Source organism: Monodon monoceros, unplaced genomic scaffold (genome assembly GCF_005190385.1).
Source record: "Monodon monoceros isolate NGI ecotype Baffin Bay Population unplaced genomic scaffold, NGI_Narwhal_1 Super_Scaffold_14, whole genome shotgun sequence".
NCBI classification, from domain to species: domain Eukaryota; kingdom Metazoa; phylum Chordata; class Mammalia; order Artiodactyla; family Monodontidae; genus Monodon; species Monodon monoceros.
Genome location: NW_021703770.1, coordinates 8,544,063 through 8,564,208, shown reverse-complemented (window position 1 = coordinate 8,564,208; position 20,146 = coordinate 8,544,063). Strand labels below are relative to the sequence as shown.

The window sequence follows — 20,146 nt, the reverse complement described above, 5'->3', positions numbered from 1 at the left end:
TCCTTTCTCTCTCTCTTCTCCTTCTGGGACCCCTATAATGCAAATGTCGTTGTGTTTAATGTTGTCCCAGAGGTCTCTTAGGCTGTCTTCATTTCTTTTCATTCTTTTATCTTTATTCTGTTCCGCAGCAGTGAATTCCACCATTCTGTCTTCCAGGTCACTTATCCGTTCTTCTGCCTCAGTTATTCTGCTATTGATTCCTTCTAGTGTAGTTTTCATTTCAGTTATTGTATTGTTCATCTCTGTTTGTTTGTTCTGTAATTCTTCTAGGTCTTTGTCAAACATTTCTTGCATCTTCTCAATCTTTGCCTCCATTCTTTTTCCGAGGTCCTGGATCATCTTTACTATCATTATTCTAAATTCTTTTTCTGGAAGATTGCCTATCTCCATTTCATTTAGTTGTTTTTCTGGGTTTTTTTCTTGTTCCTTCATCTGGTATATAGACCTCTGCCTTTTCATCTTGTCTATCTTTCTGTGAATGTGGTTCTTGTTCCACAGGCTGCAAGATTGTAGTTCTTCTATACTAAAAATTCTTGAAAGGCCAAATGGTTCCCAAAGAATTGCATGCCAAGACAGAACTCAAGAATACCTGCTAGTGTTGGAGGGTCTCCTGCAGAGGCAGGGGTTGGCTGTGGCTCATCGTGAGGACAAGGACACTGGCAGCAGAAGTTCTGGGAAATACTCCTTGGCATGAGCCCTCCCAGAGTCCGCCATTAGACCCACCAAAGAGCCAGGTGAGGGTGATCATTTCTTAGTCTAAGCTAAGAATGCTCCATGCTTTTGTCATGACTGTAATTCTGAAACAGTATTGACTGTGGTTAGGAATGCAATACCTAGAGTTTCAACCAGGTATTGATTACCTCCTAACAGGTAAACACTGGAGAGCTCAGCTGAAACAAATAGATAAATATACTGGTAGCAGACGGTACCTGTGACACATTGAAGCCTGGGGTAATGTTGGTTCCATCAGCCAGCTCCTGTGGCTTTTTGTCAGCAGTGTGGCTTCAGGCTGCTGGAGCGTGCTTGACCTGTGCCCTGCCAAGACCAGAAGTGCCCGGGAATATATATTGTCCAGGGAGCAGCTTTTGACCAGTGTGCTGAAGAATGCAGGAGGGTAAATAATCCAGCTCCCTTGTCCTCTGATTGGGACGACTCAGGTGTGACCTACGCTGTCTCCAAAACTCGCCTTTGGGATTGACCGCTAGTTCCTCTCATTGCTTGATGTTGAGTCCTTGCTTAGCTGCCTTTTCTTCCCTTTCCACATGCCTGAGACCCTATTTTTTTTTTCCCGGAAATACTTCTTAATAAACCACTTTCAAATGAATCTTTGCATCGGGGTCTGCTTCGGGGGAATCCAACCTCTGACCACATTGCAGTAGAAATGGAAATATGGTCCTAAAAATTGGCTGCTAGTTCCCTATCATAGACATTGATCCACGTGGGCCTTCAGCAGGAACTTGTGAGATGTGTACAGCTGAGTCAACAGATCTTTAGATGCCAAAGCTACCGCTACCTGAATGCTCTTTCCTGTCCTGATCTTCAACTATCACCTCCTCAGATTCATCTTCCCTGACCACTGGCTCCAAAATAGACCCTTGTTGCTCCATTATCTCCATTTTGGCACCTTGTCGATTTCCTTTGGGGCACTTGCCACTGTCTGTAATTATCACGTGCGTTTGTTTCTTCTTTGATTTTGCCCATCCTCACCCCTAGACTGTAAGCCCCATCGGGTCAGGATCCACGTCTGTCTTGTTTCCTGCTGTGTTCTCTGTGCTAGCCCAGTGCTCCGTGACAACTTCTTGAATGAATGGAAACCACGTGTGACTGCCCCCTCGATCCCCCACAGTGTGTCCACCAAGACTGACCTTTGCTGAGGTTGCGAGCATGGTTTTATATGTTCAGAACCTCCAAGAAATTAGTAGAAGTCTGCTACAATTTGGAATACCCGCCTGGCCCCAGTAAGGAAAACGGATGAAGCACATGTATTTCTAGGGATTGTTTAGCCTGGGGCACACCAGGCAGTAAACACATTGTACCTGACAAGTCTTCATGAAGGGTGTGGAAGTTCTGAAGTCGAAGTGTTGCTGGCGTTGATTTGGTTCTTGGAAAACTAAGTCCTCTTTTCTGCTGAGTTCCTCTGATGACTGCGCCTGGTGTCTCTGAATCAGATTCTCCCAAGGCAACAGTTATGCCAGGAGGGGGAATTTTTGGTGGGCTGTACATTAACCCTTTGGGGCAAGTAGGACCTCTCCAAAGTAGTGAAGATGAGATGAATTATGAAGTCTTCCATCCACTTAGATAGAAGGACCAGAGCAGAACTTCTCAAAGTGGGTCCTACAGAACACAGCTACTACAGTACATTAAAAGGCTTGCACAGAAACAAAAGCATATGTGGGTGGAAAAATATATGTGGAAAGAGACTTTAATATGTTCATGTATTTTGTTTGTGACTGTGGAACTTATGTGACCATAGAATATTTTCTTCAGGAATTATCACCTAGGCAATACTGCACTAGAGGTTGTCTGGAGTTGCTGCTTCACACTTGGTCTTCCTGACTGAGTGTCCCCAAGCTTCTGACCTGCAGGAAATCCTCATCTAATTCCACATGGATAATCTCCAGAGCCTCTTCCACCACTCTCTGTTTTGCATCTTACGCTCTTTCCCAAATCAGAGTATCTACCTGTCTCTAAATATTCTGCCAACTTTCTCAATGGTTCTGGTTTGCAAACTGTTGCAAAACTTCATGGCTTAAGACAGCAACCATCATTTATTTAGCTCATGCACTGCCATTTGGGCAGGGCTCAGCAGGGAAGGCTCATCCTTGGGCCATGAGGCCTCTGCTGGGAGGTTCCGCTGGAGGATCTGCTTACAGGATCGATTTACTCCCATGGTTGGCAGTTGGTGCTGGCTGGTGGCTGAGACCTCAGCTGGGGCTGGCAGTAGGAATACCCATAAATGGCCTCTCCCTGTGGTTGCTTGGTTTCTTCATAGCATGCCTGGCGGGTTCCAAGACTGAGTGTTCAAAGACACAGGACGTAAAAGCCTGGGCTTCTTAAGTCCTAGGCTGGGAAACAGCTCAGTTTTATGTCCACATATTCTACTGATCCAGCTGTCACGGAACGCCGATTCTGGGGCAGCTGGAAGGTGTGGCAGAGAATTCGGAGGCTATGTCTTTAGATGGTTATAGCAGCTCTGTGAGTTCGCTGTTCTAATTCTGCCTCTAATGTGCTTTCTCTCCCACCCCGGATTAGGGAGCTACTGATTCTGCAAGGCCCAGCTCCAAAGCCACTTCCTCTGTAAAAGTGTTCTTGTGTCTGCTTCCTTAGCACGGGGCTTTTATTGCTAGTCTCATGTTTAACACATATTAATGTTGGTTGTCTTAGAGGGCAATAAGACATCCTATTCATCCTTTATTCCAGTTCCTGGCATAGGGCCTGTGTGGAATTGATTGATTAATTTTCTTGACGAACTGTTATAACAGTTGCAATTTCATAAATAAGTTACTGTTTAATAGGCTCTAATATATGCACCTTACAAATATTATCTTATTGAATCCCCATAAGTAGGAAGCCATTATTATTTCTATTATGCAAATGAAGAAACTAAGATCATAGTCAAATTTCCAATACCCACAGCCTGTAAATGGCAGAACCAGCATTCAAATCGAAGTTCAAAGCCTATGTTCATAACCAACAGGTTCTTATTTGAATAGTGAATTTGTTAAAGTAGGCAGTTATAGCCACCCAACATTGAAATAACCGAACAATGCTCTCAAATAGTTGATCTGCAGACTCCACTGCAGTGTTTTAGGATAATTTCATTTCATTCCTACCAACCATTATCTATTGTACTAAAGGATCCAATTTTTTTTTTTTGCGGTACACAGGCCTCTCACTGCTGTGGCCTCTCCCGTTGCGGAGCACAGGCTCCGGATGCGCAGGCTCAGCGGCCATGGGTCACGGGCCCAGCCGCTCCGCGGCATGTGGGGTCTTCCCGGACCAGGGCACAAACCCGTGTCCCCTGCATCGGCAGGCGAACTCTCAACCACTGCGCCACTAGGGAAGCCCAGGATCCAAACATTTAAAGAACTATTATGTGGAAAGGAGATTGACTTGTTTTTGTAGCTCAATATGGCAAGATTAGAAGTAATAAAAGGAAGATATGAGGAAGAAGCAGATTCTTGTTCAACATAAGGAAAAACTTTTAACGAATTAAGATTGACCATAGAAGGAATGGGTTGACATGGAGGTGCTGAGTTCCCCGTCACTGCAGGAATCCAAGAAGATTGTGTGTGATCATTGTGTTGTTTCAGAGATGTGGACTAGATACCTATAATGAATATGCTGTTTTTGTTCTCCATATCCCTTCACCCTTCTCCTGGGAATTATATCAGAATTTTCCTATGGGAAATTCTGGCTCCCTTACTCTCAGCTAATGTGTTTTAGGTGAGGTTTAGTGGAGTTGAATCTATCCAATCAATGTTTTGCATGTTTCTTGCCACATTGATTACTTCAATGATGAATAATGATGAAGTCATAGCCACTTATTCATTCAATCATTTCTTCAACAATGTGTAGGTTAAAATTTTCTTTCAAATCATGAAGGATTCCCCCACCCTTCCCCCAGTAAGTATTTATAAAGCAAAAAAGAAAAAAAAATCATGAAGGATTCACTTTTATAGGAATTGTCCCCCAATGTAAACAACTAGAAAATAAGATAAAACATATAAAACAACTGTTTTCAGACATTCTATTTAGGCAGTACAGGAATGTGATCTCTGAGAGACAGAAAACAAAAGAGGTGAGCCCAATGATTGGTCCAGATAACTGGCCGGAGTCAGTTTCCAGGACACAGTCTGGGAAAAGAGAACCCAGAGAGAGGATGGTAATCTTGCTGAGTTGAGAAGCCTGAGGTTGGAGTTTGAGAACGCTAAGTCCGCTAGAATTTGTGCGACAGGTTTCTGGAGAGGAGGAGCCTATGCAAAAAAGGAGTTCCAGAAGTCTGCCTAGGAGTTCCCTTGTCTTTGGCTGAAAACCAATCTGTGCATGTATAAGATGAAAACCCACACTGTTTAGCTTGTCTTGCAGATTTGTTTCTGATATTGACTGTATCCTTTAAGGTTTATCAGTTTTAAAATGCATCAGCCAGGAATTTATTTCAGCTGCTCCCTGTTTCAACACTTCTTTGCCGTAGCTTTAGAGTGATTAATCCCAATAAGGACAGCAGTGGCTCACTAGCTTTGCAGTTGGTATATTGTTCAAAGTTCAATATTGCTAATATTAATTATTATTATAATATTAAAATAATATTAATTTTATATGGAATAATGTTAAACAACGTAACACAGGGAATGCCAACAACAGCAACAAAGTAACAAGAAAACAACAATGTTGCCCAGTGACGTGACAAGGATTGCAACTTGTAGGTTTGTTGGAAGACATTTCTGGAAGGGTCTCTCGCGTTTCTGTATATCTTGCAAGCAGAGGCACTGACTGCTTTTATTCTGGACTATCTTCCCAAGGATGTTTTCAAAGCAAACAGACTTGGAAGATAGAACATCTCCTGGAACAAAGGACAAGTGTGTTTTCGGCCTTGGATGATTGAGATAACGCCTTTATCTGGAGCAAAGAGCAGGTGTCCTCACCTGGACCGTGAGCTCCAGATTCTGTCTTCTGCATCTTGGTGTCCTCAGTGCCCATCTCAGGGCCCTGAACAAGATGAGCCCTCTGGGGACTTCCCTGGTGGTCTAGTGGTTAAGACTCCATGCTTGCACCGCAGGGGGCACGGGGTCAATCCCTGGTCAGGGAACTAAGATTTTTTTGGTGCAGCCAAAAAAAAAAAAACAAAGTAGCAAGATAGGCCCTCAGTATATTTGCTCATAAATAAACAAATCAGGCCAGGGAATTGTCTAGCTGTCTGTTCTCATTGAAAAAGGAAGGAGTAAAGGCCAGGTGTTTTTCTCGGTACTGTACATATGTTAATTCTCTTAATCCTCATGATACCTTTATGAGGTAGACACAGTTATTGTCTTTTATTATCAAGATGGGCAGTAGAGTGTGGGCTATGTACATGGAGTCTGGAGCCAGACTGCCTGGGTTTGGATCCTTGCTCTGTTACTTCAAGCTGTGTGACCTAGGGCAAGTGGCTTAACCTCTCCATGCTTCAGTCTTCCTATCTGAAAAATGGGCATAATGAGAATAAGATTGGATCGCTGTGAGAGTTCAATGAGTTAAAATAATGCAAATGGCTGGCACATAGAATTGCACAAGTGTGAGCAGACAGAACGCCCTCGTGTACGCTTTACAGGTTAGACAGCTGAGGCCCAGGAGAGGTGAAGCCACTTACCCAAATACCCCAAGGCAAAAAGTGGTAGAACCAGGATGTGGACACCAACTGATTGATTCTAGAGGCTACTCTCATGACCATTACTCTACCTTCTCTGTTCTGAACTGTACATTTAATAGATTAGCTGGCTGTCAGCTAGCTAAGAAGAGATCAGCTTCAAGCTGGGTCTCCTCCCACCTTTACCTGGCTGGTGCCCCAGCTTGGGCCCTACCTGGAGCCCAACCCACTCGTCCCTGTCTGTGGGGCCGGTGACAGAAGGTGCTGTCTGACCCAGACTCTGGGAGGTATAGCGAGTGAAGCAACCTCACAGGTGTTCCTGGAGCCCCACCTATACCAGCTACCCAAGAAGAATACCTGTAAGGGCAGGAGGCTTCCCTGGCCTGAATACTCCCCAGATCTCCTCCTGCTTGTCCAAACATCCCGGGCACTGCCTGGGAGCCCCGGCCAGGGAGCATGTGGGAGCATGTCCCACTGTTCCAACTGGGAGAACCAACTTTGGTGTAACGATTTCAGCCCCTAGATATAGGCCCCCAAGAACAGGGCCTGGCACATGATGGGTTCTCAGTTTGCATGGGGGAAGAAACCTCAGGTTTTGGAGTCATGGAGTGTTAGAATGGATGAAATTTAGAGAGACTTGCAACTCCTTTTCTAAGCTTTCTGAGCTTCCTATATTCCAGGATTATCTCTCTGTTTAATGGGCCAGTAGAATTAAGCCAGGAAAAACAGAAGTTCTTCCTCCCTTCCTCCTCTTTCTTTTTTGTTTTTCTTTCTTCCTCCCAGCCAGGAAGCCACACATCTAATGTGCTGGTAAATCTTTACCAACTGTATCTTCAGAAGAAAAGAAACCAGATTCATAGTGATTGCCAATTCCTGCGGTGTAAATATTCCCACCATGGCCAATTTCAAGCTCCCCACGTGATGTCTCTGAACGCAGAGTTGGGAAAAGATGACGCAGTCAGCTCTGAGCCAGTTCGAACTGGCTCAAGCCATCACTGCAAATGTAGGGCTGTGGGTCCAGGCTTTGAAGACACACAAATCTGATTGATACAGGTTCTGAATCTAGTATTTGCTAGCTGTCTGACCTTGGGCAAATTGCTTAATCTTCGTGTATCACAGTGTCCTTATCTGTAAGATGAGAATAATAAAATTATGCATGTTGTGGAGCTGATTTGAAGAGCAGTCGGGCAAATGAATGCAAAGGACATAGCTCAAAGGCTTGTCTGGCATATCTAAGCAATCCATGCAAGGTAGCTAATGTTAGTTAATAGTACAATATATTAAAATCACACAATATAATAATTTCTCCCCCTCCTTGCTAAATATTGCAACAGACTAGCAGTAAAAATCAAAGATCCCCAGCCTGGTGAGATGTCTGGGTGGTTCCTTGTGACACAGTCACAAGTTGGGAGCAAAGGTACATGCTGACACAGCAAATGGGGAGGCCCAGCCTTTGGGGAGCCGAGTGGCTGGAAAGAAACAATTATGGCCAAGATGAAATGACCTGTTCTTCTTTACTCAGAATAGATTTTTGGCTACTAGGCATCCTTCTGTGATCCCTTAACAACCTTCAGGAAAGAAGATAATCGAGGCCATAAAGCAGACGGCATTCTGTTGTATGTTGTGGCTTATAAATGAAAGGACGACTTTCCATCCTTGCCAGGCAAGAAAGAAAGAGAGTCATGTTTCCTGAACAGGGATGGGGGTAGGTCACAGACTGCCTTTCACACCTAATGACCTGCATGTCTTTGTAACTACACAGCCTTGTCCAGTATCTGGCATGTAGTTGGAACTAGAGGAATATTTGCAAAGTCAACAGAAAGATGTATTGAGTACTTACCTGGTGCCAGGCATTGTGCTCAGCATGGGGACCCAGAGATAAACACACACCTGACCCCTCAAAACTCACTGTCTAGGGGAAAAGAAAGACGTGTAAATATGAACAACTGTCACTTCATAACTGTAGTATGAAAAATAAGTCCTGGGATCACAGCTGAGGTAGAGATGAAATCTCCCCAGGGATATCATGGCCAGATTTACACAGGAGGTGCCAAGTGAACTTGGTCTTGAACTGTGAAGGACTTTACCAGTTCAAGAAAGCAGGAGCAGCCGTCCAGGTAGGAGCAGCAGCGTTCATGCAGCAGGTACTGGTTCAGGGTTAATTGCTGAGTTGTTGTCCATTTCAGACCCCAGCTCTCCAGCACGCACTGAATCAGTCCACCTGTACCTAGAGGGGAAGCCAGGTTGGTGATGTACTAATTGGGTGGTGGAGGGTGACTGCCCAGTACAGACATTAAAGGGTGTGTTCTCTGTAAGTAAAAGAATTAAACTGACTAAAAGTTGTTCTGCTTTCTGGTAGCAGTTTAACAATGTCAATTTAAACGATGTCAGTGATAAAATACTTCCCCTCCCCCAGCTCTCTCAACACCCCTTCCCTGCAGGGCCAGACAGTTCTCCCTCCTTTACCTTGAAATGCCAGTTAACCAGGTTCTTACATTTAGGGGCAGAGCCAAGGAGGGGAGAACATGGGCCAATTAGTGGGGAAGGAAATACTTTAAAAAGGCATCACCCTTGGGACTTCCTTGGCGGTCCAGTGGTTAAGACTCCGTGCTTCTTTGCAGGGGGCGCAGGTTTGATCCCTGGTGGGGGAACTGGGATCCCGCATGCCGGGCGGCCAAAAAAAGGCGTCACCCTTGAAGTACCTTCCCTCAGTGTCTTACAGTCTCATCACTCATATCTCAAAAATACCTCCTGGAATGCTTTGGTTTTCACTGTAGTCTTAATAACCACCATCACATTAGTCAGGACAGGCTAAGTTATGCTGCAGAAACAAACAACTTCCAGACCTTAGTTGTTTGTAATAACAAAGGTTTATTTGTTTTCTTGCTCATGCTGCATATCCACGGTTGGTTCCTAGGGGTGCTGCTCCCTGCCTGTCCACTTGGGATTCAGGATGCTGGAGGCTCTGATGCAATGTGATCTGCCATGATCACCACCGCAGGGGAAGGTGCACTGCAGTGCCCAGCACTGACCCCAAGCACTTCACCCAGAATGGACATGTGCCACCCTGCTCACATTCCAGTGGCCAAAGAAAGTCATGCGTCTGCACCTAAGTTGAAGAGGGAGGAAGTGTGCAGGCTTAGCATGTGCTCAGAGGGAAAATACCAGAATAGTCGTGAAGGTTTATAATGACTCTCACAGCCATAGAAATATATGAAGTTAAAATAGTTGAAAAGGGCTTCCCTGGTGGTGCAGTGGTTAAGAATCTGCCTGCCAATGCAGGGGACATGGGTTCGAGCCCTGGTCCGGGAAGATCCCACATGCCGTGGAGCAACTAAGCCCGTGCGCCACAACTACTGAGCCTGCGCTCTAGAGCCCGTGAGCCACAACTACTGAGCCCGCGTGCCTTGAGCCCATGCTCCGCAACAAGAGAAGCCACCGCCATGAGAAGCCCGCGCACTGCAACAAAGAGTAGCCCCTGCTTGCCGCAACTAGAGAAAGCCTGTGTGCAGCAATGAAGACCCAAGGCAGCCAAAAATAAAAATAAACAAAATAAAATAAATTAAAACGTAAAATAAAATAGTTGAAAAGGTGCCATTTCTGGGGAATGTACCTAGTAGGTAGGGGGAGAGCAGCAAATAATCCCACACTTCCCCAGTCTCTGGCCAGGTTTCTACTTATCCCCTAAGACATCTGCTCTCCCTGCCCCACCACCCTAACCAGACATTATCCACCAACTCTGGAACTGGAAGAAAAAAAAAGGGAAAACCTAGCATTTTGCTCTCAAAGCCACAGGTATAAATGGCAGAAAAAGACTTGGATACTGAAGCTGTTGCAAGAGCCTAGCGTAGTAAGGACACAGGCTAAGCTGATATAAAAACAAAATACAGTGACTTAGAGAAGATGCACATTTATTCCTCTCCCATAAAACACTGCAGAGGTAGGAAGTCCAGGGGACAGGGCAGTGTCACCATCTTCAAATGACAACTTGCATCTCCAGTTCCAAAGTGCCCCTTCTAGCGGGCACCATCTCCAGATGGCGGGATGGGGCAAAAGGACTAGAGCAACCCAGGCATAGTCTTTCTTTTTCTTAAATTGAAGTGTAGTTGATTTACAGTGTTGTGTCCGTCTCTGCTGTACAGCAAAGTGACTCAGTTATGCACATAGAGACATTCTTTTTCATATTCTTTTCCATTATGGTTTATCACAGGATATTGAGTATAGTTCCCTGTGCTATACAATAGGACCTTGTTGTTTATCCATCAGGCATATTCTTTTTAAGGACACACCATTTGCAGTCACCTCTTATGGGGCAGAAATCCGTCGCGTGGCTCCACTTTGTTACAGGGAGGCTGGGAAATGTTGACCAATTTGGGCAGCCATGTGCTCAGATAAAACACTGGCATCCTGGGGGAAGGGAGAAGAGGTACCCAAGGGTGCCCTGAAGTCTGCCACACAATAAAAGGCAAGGACATATTCAGACAGAGACCCAAGATTGCCGAGTCACAAGGCTCTACCCAAGCAAGCCGCACCAACCCCCAGAGTCAGGGTGTGTAGAGCTATCTCATAAGGACCCCGATAGGTAATGATCGTTCCATTGCCAGAGTGCAGTGATGTTCTGTGCTCCGAGATTCTGCTCAGCCTTCTAGCAGCTCAGCTCAGAATCCAAGAGTTCCCACATCCCCCTCCAACATCTCTGGATACACAAAATCCCCCCCACTCCCACCCTAACAGGGAGTGTGTGGTCACCCTGAGCAGAGATGCTGACGTGAGTGTAACGTGGTCCCTGAGCAGGACAGTGGTACCCACCTCGCTCCTGGAGAATGAGTCAGATGCCGTGTCAGGGCAGCTTCCAGTGGTTCCTTGTGTGGCTGAGGCCCTGCAGGAATGTGGGTGGGGCGGAGGAGTAATTGCAGACAAGAGGAGAGTCAAATTGAACGCATGGTGAGAAGGGCCTTGTGAAATAAAGAGTAAGAATTTCATAGAGAGGAAACAGGCACCTGTCAAATGCACTTAGGCTGGGTTGGGATGTGGTCAGACTGTGTTAGGGGAAGACGGTTCTAGATGCAGAGGGAAGACGGTTTGGAAGTGGAGAAGCTGAGGAGTCCAACATGGGGGTGTCCAGCACAAGTCTGGGCAAAAATCATAAAAGTGGCCAGGATGGTAGCAAGCAGGACCCCATGGAGAAGGATGGAGTTTTGAGTCATTTAGCAGTTAGAATTGTCTGAACCTGTTGCTAAAGAAACCAAGGTGATTGCCTGGGTAAATGGCACCTTTAATGAAATCCAAGATACTGGGGAAGGAGTTGGGAAGCTCCTGAGTCAGCGCAAGGCCTGTGTAAGGTTTGCCAGCAAGAACACAGGCTCAGTGAGGCTACATCCCACTGCCCAAGCACCCAGCACAGGTACCTGGCCTGTAGCTGGCCTTCTGCATGTGTTTGTTGAATTTAATTAAAATTCAGTGTTGTGCGTCAATTTTAAAAAAAGCAGACAGGGCTTCCCTGGTGGCGCAGTGGTTGAGAGTCCGCCTGCCGATACAGGGGACACGGGTTCGTGCCCCGGTCTGGGAAGATCCCACATGCCGCGGAGCGGCTGGGCCCGTGAGCCATGGCCGCTGAGCCTGCGTGTCCGGAGCCTGTGCTCCGCAATAGGAGAGGCCACAGCAGTGAGAGGCCCGCGTACCGCAAAAAAAAAAACAGGCAAAAAACTCAATGTGCTGTATTGAAACAAGCCCTGATTTCAACCAGTGATGGAAAAGGATCCCACTGTCTGGCAACAATGTTGGTTCCAGACCTGTAGAATAGTGAATCTGTCTCTGACATAGGAAAATAAAAAGAAGGAAATGAACAGCTAGTCTCCTTCCAGAGGGGCACCGTTCACTCCTATTTGGGGGCGTCTGGTTCTGTGTGAGTGTCTGCGGACGGAGGGGACTCTCACGTGTCCCTACACTCCCAGCTCCCACAGCTGTTGGTGATGTATGCACCGTGGTCCCCTTCCCAGGAGTCCCCTACCTTGTCTGACCCTGCGCTGCTAGCAGCTCTTCTGAAACAGACATGGTCTCAGGGAAGATAAGCATCTCCTTGGAAGGGGGAGCTTGAAGCAAAAAGGTTTGCAGTAACTATTTCCTTTGTCAGCTGCCATACGAAAGCATAAATCCATTTAAAGAATTCTTGGAGGCGTTTATGCTCAGATTAGAGTTCTTCCTGTAATCCCTTCGACCTTCTGGAGTGTGGCTGCTCTGGCTGGGAAAGTAGCAAAGCCTGGCCAGGCACAGCAGGGCCCAAGTCACTGGGTCATCATTAGGTGAAGGAGATGGAGGTGTGGGACCCCTTGGGGCGGCCAGGAGAGCTTCACTCCAGCGTCTCCGCGCGGCTCTCTCCAAAGTATGAAGTGCGGTCTTGATAAGTAATTGCACAGGTACTGAGGGGTAGCGGGCTGGAGTACATCTGACAATTGAACCTCTCCTGGAAGCCACAGATTGCTGAGCTGTTAATGCCAAGTGGTGTGTATGTGTGTGTGTGTGTGTGTGTGTGTCTGTCTGTCTGTCTATCCTGGGGGAGAGGATGCTCATGTTCCTTGAGGGATGCTAAAGCATGAAATGGTGAAAGAATCACAGATCTAGAGGATACCCAGCTTGACATTCTCGTTCTACCATTTTGTGTATTCCAGCCAGTGTGCCTGGAGGACTTAACTTTGTGCTAAGTTCTGGGAACACAGAACTTAGGTGTGCCTGGGCTGGAGAGGGGTAACGGCAAAAAAGCTAACATTTGTCAAATGTCTGCAGTGTTTTGCACACTTAATCCATGTTATTTTGAGTATCTAGAATATATATCTGGAATTATCTTAATATCTATGTATTATCACTTCATAATTGATGTGCCAGATGCCATGCTAAATGTAGGTGGCTTTTAACCTTCATCAACAAAAGTGGGAGGGAGCTAGTCATGTTTTCCATTTTACAGATAAAGAAACTGAGGCTCAGGTTAACAAACTTGCCAAAGTCACATAGTTGCTTGGCTCTGAAGCGCCCATCCTTGGCTTGTGTACAGAACCACCTCCTTGTCTCTAAAACAAGGGCTAATGATGCTTCTTTGTAAGGCTGAAGACAAGCTTCATTCATTCCTAGAAAACTTTTAAGACAATCTGATGCTGCCTCTGATGTGTTGCGCTTGGGGCCAGCCCACAGCAGGTCCTCATTATGCGATGTTCTTATGAAAAGTTGCTCCAGGTTTAATCTGACCCTGGGCCCTGGGCTCAGTGGGGGAAGCCCCATGGGGTCCAGCTCCCCAGCCTCTGTCCCACCCACCGGGGCGCTCGCTCCCCTCTCACATCCTGACTGCCTTCCCTCCATCATTCCAAGTTGAAAGAAAATGCAAGCCAGGCCTCACGTCAGGGCTATGACAGCTGGGGCTTTATCTTTTGCGTCTCTGTTTCTCCCTAAGGGTCTGGAATGGGGCGTCTATTCGATATAAATCGCTGCAGAGCTGAATTGTGCACCGTTTCTGCCTCATGGGTCACACAGGTTTTCCCCTCTCTCTACCATTCCCCTTGCCACTGTGAGCATTTAAACAACACACCGTCTCGTCCGCACGCTGAATCTTAGAGGTGGACAATCTTACCCCTTATTTTAGATCAGAGTAAACAGAGCCTGAAGGAAGGGAGGGTTGGTTAATTGGTTGTCCAGCACAAGAAGGCTCTGGAAACACATTTTCGTCCTGTGGGTGGCAAGAGGCGTTTGGCAGGATTTGGGGTGTGGAGCGCACCTCCAAGCCCTCTCCAAGCTTTGCTGCTTTACCCACTTCTGTGGTCTCCCAGCTAAATTGCTACAATATGCGCTCCTTGCACCAGCCCTGAAGACCACCCACGCGTTGAGGCAAATGCAAAATGCAGCCCACGACCTCAGCCCATTGCGGGTGCGTCTTGGAGCCAAGCACGCCCTGTGGTCTCCCGGTGCTGGTTTCCCTCCCAGGTGAGCTCCAAGAAAGTAGAACCCAGAACGTGCCAAGGGAGGGATTTCAGGGGCTGGAGAGGACCCAGAGGGGGGCAGCTCCCACAGGCTAAGGACACTCACCACCCTCCTGGCACTGACAGGGGTGTCGGGGTTCCCAGGAGCCCAGGTGGGCCCGGCTTCATGCGACTGGTGGCTTTCTGCAGAAGTGGGTGAGAAAGTGAAACCTTAACAAGTCAGAAAAAATTTTAAATGACGATGTGAACATACGCTTTTTAAGGTATGATCAAAAATCCTTCTGCAGAGAGTTCTAGCCCTAATACACACTCTTTATAAATCCTGATGGATTTGCTTTGTGCCCTATTCCCTTGTCCCCAGTGAGCCCCACAGGTTAGGAGGCAGACGACCTCCGTGTGTAGCTCACTGGCTGTTTGCCCTTGACCTTGGGAGAGCCATTGAACTTCTTAGACCTACTAGTTAATGATATAGTGCATTTAAAATGACAGAACACTGCTGAACACTGATCAAGCATTCAGCGCACACATGATAGTATTTTAGGGAGAGCGGGGCTTGTGGTTTTTCTCTCAGAAAAATGGAAATATTATGTGACCCGTCTCCTCTTGGGGTTGTTGAGAGCTGCTGCAGATCACTGGGCAAATTAAGATGTTATTTATTCATTCATTCCACACATATTTTTGAGTGTCTACTAGACTTTTATGTTCTATTTGGAAAGAAATGATTACAATTCAGTTTGGTCATTTTCTCAGTGGAAGTAAGCGTAAAGCAGAGCGGTTGCAGAAAGTGTGGCTTACTCTACCCAGGGATGCCGGATGGCCTTCACAGAGTAGATAGGCGTACATAACGGGTACTGCGCATTGAGTTCTGACTACGTGCTATAGACACTAAGAATTTTCCAGGCGAATAAGCACTGGAGGAGAGTGTGTCCAAAGAAGGAACAGCCTGGATAAAGGCACAGAGGCATTGAGGAGAGCACGTTCAGGGAAGAACTTGTGGTTAGTATTAGATCATTAATAGCAGAACATTGCTGTGAGACTGGGAAGGACTCTTAACACAGATGGGTCCAGTGGTGCCTCTTATTCTTACTTTCGTCTGTAGCCTAATGGCTCTCGAGCAGGGTGGTAGTTCTTCCCCAGAGTACATTTGCAAACGCAGGGCTCGCTTTTTGGCAGTCGCCATGACGCGATGAGGTACTGCTGGCGTATGATGCCCGGAGTGCAGGGATGTTAAATGTCCCACGGTGTGCAGGACAGACCCACGCAATGAAGAACTGGCCTACCCACAATGCCAGGGCCCCTTCTTTGGGCCACACTGTGTAACCCTTCTCTAGTCTCAAGCCTGTCACTGTGCCAGGCACGTATTACATCCACCGAAGTGTGTGGGGTTGAATTGGCCATTGTTGGAAATCCAAAGACTCCCTCCCGACCATCCAAATCAATTAAAATGTTCTTAAAAGTTGGCATTTTTCTCCCTATGGATTATAATTGGCTTCAGAATATAGTCTTGTCATTTTCTTGATTTGGGGTAGCAGAGTTGGTGGAAAAAAGAACCTGGTTTGAGCCGCTTCATTCTCTGGGTGCCAGGATGTGTTGATTCCATAGCCTAAATACTATAGGAGTTGGGCACCACCATCCTGCCCACTGCTACAGCCGTGGTCGGGCCTTTTCCATGCCTGTCGGGTTTCTACCCGCCTCCCTGACTCCAGTTTCCCCACTCCATTCACTCCTCCTTCCGTTGGCAGAGAAATATCCATCCCCAGCTCAGACGTGACTATCTTCTCTTGCGCTGCAGACCCTTGTGAGGCTTCCCATCACCTCCAGGACCAAACTGAGGCCTTGGGGCTCTGGACCTGCACCCCTCCAGGCTCTTCCAGTTAGCACAGCCCAGGGGTTGCGAGCATGGCCTCTGGAACCAGGCTCTTCGGATTCCCCCCGCCCCCCACCACTCACAGGCTGTGTGGTGTTGAGTAGTTCACTTAAGCTTTCTGTGCCTTGGTTTCTTCACCTGTAAAAGTCACATCATTAATGATGTCAGTGATAGCAAAAATTAAATGTGCTAATTTGTGTTTATAAGCACTAAGAACAGTGTTTAAGTGGGAGATTGCCAACACTGTACAAAAATTTTTTTTTGTGCTATAGACGCCTTCTTAGATGGATTAAGTGCATAAAATGAAACATATAGGATTAGAAAGGAAGCCAAATCTACTGAAAAATGTTGGGCAAAATGTGAAAAAAAAAAACAACTCTGCCACATTTATGATGTGATCCAGTGGTGGGTCTAATATGTACTGCAATTGCAAAGCAGCGATGAATACAAACACTATTTTGAGATTCTGCAAAAGTCCTGCTATGAAATGGGAATATCAGTTGTTCCTGTTGGTGATGAAGCTGTAGGGGGAGGGGCTACAGTTACTACTGGGGTTTGTTGTCCACATGGATGAATGAAGATCTAAATTTCAGCTGGAGGACTTCCTTGGTGGCGCAGTGGTTAAGAATCCACCTGCCAGTGCAGGGGACATGGGTTCGAGCCCTGGGCCGGGAAGATTCCGCATGCCGTGGAGCAACTAAGCCCGTGTGCCACAACTACTGAGCCTGCGCTCTAGAGCCCGCGAGCCACAACTACTGAGCCCGCATGCCACAACTACTGAAGCCCACGTGCCTAGAGCCTGTGCTCCGCAACAAGAGAAGCCACTGCAATGAGAAGCCTGCACACCGCAGCGAAGAGTAGCCCCCGCTCGCCGCAACTAGAGAAAAGCCCGCATGCAGAAACGAAGACCCAGTGCAGCCAAAAAAATAAAAATAAATAAATAAATAAATAAATTTCAGCTGGAGGTGAGTGAAAAAAGAAGTAAATTGTGTTCTTCAAGTTCATGGATTCCTCTTGAGTTCTTGAATCTTGAATTCTTGCACCCCAATTTAAGAATTTCTGAACCAGGCATAGTAAATGGGATCAAGCAGCTAAGAAGCCTGGTGGTCAAATCAGTACCAACAGGAGCCACGAAGGGAACATGAATGAGGGAAGTGGGGCAGCTGTAAGAAAAGCCCCAGCCAGAGAGGCTGAGTAGGCTCCAACCCAACAGAACAGGTACTTCTCAGCCCGACAGACGGTTCCCTGGAGAGATGTACATGCATTTGCCAGCCTCTTCTAGGGAAGCTAGGTCTTTGTTAAGAATCCCTTTCTCCCACTCTGAGTTTGAAATATTGTCAAGTGGTTTAGTATTTGGTGTACAGATCTACATTGCGGGACCAGACCTACTAGTCTTGGGCCAGTTCCGTCTCTGGGCCACCTCAGGGCCACCCGGCTCCCCAGTGGTGCTGTTTCCCAAAGGCACCATGTGCTTTCACCTCTGGAGGCCTGAGTGTGCATGCGTCCTTCTTCCCAGATACCTTACCCCTTCTTCACCTGGCTAACTCTAACTGGTCCTTCCAGGGCCCCTCCTCCAGAAAGCTCCCTAATCAGGGCTCTGGACCTAGCCTTCCCGGGACTCTCCCTCTCACGTGGTCGCAGGCCTCTATCAGAGTGTGCATGACGCAACTCTCGCACTTGTGTGCTTCTCTCACTGGAGTGTGAGGGCTCTGAGGGCTGCATCCTCCTCCATCTCTTTTACATCTTCACATATGCTGGGAAAGTGTGTGGTAAATGCTTTTTTGAGAGAATGCATGAGTTGAATAAATGAAGGGAATGATTTAGATAACATGACTTCTAAGGTGATTCTAGGGATGGATTTCCTGATAGTTGGACAGGCTAAGCCCCTAGTTCACAGACCCAGCTGGTACCCCGGGGCACAGTCGTTCAAGTTGGATGAGTGTGGAATGTGACTGTGAAATCATGATTCTGCTTTCAGACTCCCACGGCAGGTTCCTTTGATGGTGTCCAAGAGGCAAGTCTGCCCCCTGTGTGGGTGGATGAGATTTTTAAAAAATAGACATAAATCATTGACAACTGCTTCTTATGAATACGATGGGAGAAGAGCTCAGAAACTATTTTTGGCTCTCCAAAATGAAACAGAAGCCCGTAGGTGAGGTAATAAAACTGATTTGCCCATTTGGCTTCTAAACCAGCTATAAAGGTAATTTCTGAAGAAACATTCCAAACACGCCTTGAGCAAAAATGGCGCTGTTAGAATAAGCCTATGATTTGGTAGGAAAGGAGGAGGGGATGCTTTGGAAGGCCAGCTCTCATCTGGAGGGTAAGGTCTGGTATCAGCCTCATTCTCTTATAAAACAAATCTAGCATTTGCAGAGGATTTAAAATTTCAAAGGAGGTTTGCATTTGTTATCTCTTTAAGCCTCAAAACACTTGTGTGAAATTATTAGGGGCAAGTATTTTCAGCCACATTGTACATCCAGGTGAGGAAGTAGAGGGTCAGGGAGCTTGATGACTTGCTCAAGGTCACAGAGCTAGAGGAGGCAGAGCCACTGCACACCTGCCCATGCGCTTGTGTGTCATCAAAGAGACATCCAGCATGTGTCAGGCGTACCATGGGATCCCAAGGGATCGTTTCAGTCCCTCTAGTAGTCCTCACTGAGAAGAAAAAAGGGAAACACACTTTCTAAGAATCTGTTGTGTGTTAAACTTCACATACTTACCTTGTTTGAGAGACATGATGGTGTAGAAGTGTCTAACTTTGGGTGGCTTTATCAAAATACCATAGACTGGGGCTTCCCTGGTGGCACAGTTGTTAAGGATCCGCCTGCCAATGCAGGGGACATGGGTTCAAGCCCTGGTCCGGGAAGATCCCACAGGCCGTGGAGCAGCTAAGCCCGCACACCACAACTACTGAGCCTGTGCTGCAGAGCCCGCGCGCCACAACTACTGGAGCCCACCAGCGACAACTACTGAAGCCCACACGCCTAGACCCTGTGCTCCGCAGCAAGAGAAGCCGCCGCAATGAGAAGCCCACGCACCGCAACGAGGAGTAGCCCACGCTCGCCGCAACTAGAGGAAGCCTGCGTGCAGCAACGAAGACCCAACACAGACAAAAATAAATAAATAAATAAATAAATTTCTTTTACAAAAAAACCCCATAGACTGAGTAGCTTAAACCACACACATTTATTTCTCATAATTCTGGAGGTTGGGGAATCTAAGATCAAGGTGCCAGCAGATTCTGTGTCTGGTGAAGCCTCTTTTCTTGGTTCATAAATGTTCATTTTCTTGCTGTGTCCTCACATGGAGAAACGGGTGAGGGAGCTCTCTGGGGTCTCTTTTATAAGGGCACTAATCTCATGCCCTCATGATCTAATCACCTCCAAATACCATCACATTGGGGATTAGTTTCAACATGTTTTGAGGGGACACAAGCATTCAGTCTATAGCAGGTGGTCAGGAACACAGACTGTGAGGCCAGATGACCTGGGCTTGCCTCTCAGCTCTACCGCTAGCTAGCTGTGTGACCTTGGGCAAGTCACTTACCTTCTTTATGCCTCAGTTTCCTCCTCTGTAAATGATGGATAATCCCTAATACAGTGTTGTAAGTAAGTGTTACCCTCTAAAGTATATGAGCAGTGCCTGGTCTATCATAAGATTTAACTAATTATTTCATTTTAACTTCTCAACAACCCTGAGATGTCTGTGGTCTTGTCCCCCATATTACAGATGGGGAAACTGAAGTTAAGTAATTTTCCCAAAGTCCTAGAACTGAGACTTTGAACTAGGTCTCTGTATGCAGCAATACACGATGCTCTTGACTAATGTGCTCTCTCCAGTTGTGCTCACAGATTTGGCAGGTGGCCATGTTCCTGTTAGTATGTTGTAAATATAGGCAATAAATTCCTTCTTTTCCTTAATGGTGTTCCTCAGAAAATATATCTGAAAGTCCATGTTTGCAAGTCAAAT

The 20,146-nt window shown here is 46.7% G+C and overlaps 1 long non-coding RNA gene across 1 annotated transcript in view; it reads left to right on the top strand.

Annotated features, from left to right (window-relative positions):
- Positions 1 to 20,146, top strand: part of LOC114895257 — a 113,136-nt gene that overhangs the window by 85,169 nt on the left and 7,821 nt on the right. The gene's annotated exons all lie outside the window — the stretch shown is intronic.